Source organism: Schistocerca gregaria, unplaced genomic scaffold (assembly GCF_023897955.1).
Source record: "Schistocerca gregaria isolate iqSchGreg1 unplaced genomic scaffold, iqSchGreg1.2 ptg000386l, whole genome shotgun sequence".
NCBI classification, from domain to species: domain Eukaryota; kingdom Metazoa; phylum Arthropoda; class Insecta; order Orthoptera; family Acrididae; genus Schistocerca; species Schistocerca gregaria.
The window spans coordinates 907,233-908,284 of NW_026061828.1; positions in this window are offsets into that span (position 1 = coordinate 907,233).

The window sequence follows — 1,052 nt, forward strand, 5'->3', positions numbered from 1 at the left end:
CATGGGCTAGGACCTTAAGATTCTGCATGAAAGGAGGACTAGCAGCCGAGTTGCACGGGAGAATGTGAAAAGTGTTCATATGTAGTAAAAACCTGAGAAATCCGTCCGTTTTCGTCATTTGTTATCGAATCGACTTAAAGCCAGATGGTCACATTGGCCGCTCTTCTCTCTGAAACGGTTGTACTAATCGTCTGCAAAGCTATGTCACGTACTGCGGTATTCGGAGACACTAAAAACACCATAGCAGAACACAGATAAAGCTTCTAAGTTGATGTAATAGCCAGTAAGAACTAGTACAATTCAAGTTTTAGGTATCGATTATTGACTTTTTAGCTGGCTTTGGTGCCTTGGACAAGAGCTAGGACCTTACGATTCTGCATGAAAGGAGGACTAGCAGCCGAGTTGGACGGGAGAATGTGAAAAGTGTTTATATGTAGTAAAAACCTGAGAAAACCGTCCGTTTTCGTCATTTGTTATCGAATCGACTTAAAGCCAAATCGTCACATTGGCCGCTCTGCTCTCTGAAACGGTTGTACTTATCGTCTGCAAAGCTATGTCGCGTACTGCGGTATTCGGAGACACTAAACGCACCATAGTAGAACACAGATGAAGCTTCTAAGTTGATGTAATAGCCGGACAGAAGTAGTACAATTCAAGTTTTAGATATTGATTATTGACTTTTTAGCTGGCTTTGGTGCCTTGGACATGATCTAGGACCTTAAGATTCTGCATGAAAGGAGGACTAGCAGCCGAGTTGCCCGGGAGAATGTGAAAAGTGTTCATATGTAGTAAAAACCTTAGAAATCCGTCCGTTTTCGTCATTTTTTTATCCACTCGATTTAAAGCCAGATCGTCACATTGGCCGCTCTTCTCTCTGAAACGGTTGTACTTATCGTCTTCAAAACAATGTCGCGTGCTGCGGTATGCGGAGAAACTAAAAGCACCGTAGTAGAACATAGATGAAGGTTCTAAGTTGATGTAATAGCCAGTAAGAAGTAGTACAATTCAAGTTTTAGGTATCGATTATTGACTTTTTAGCTGGCTTTGGTGAC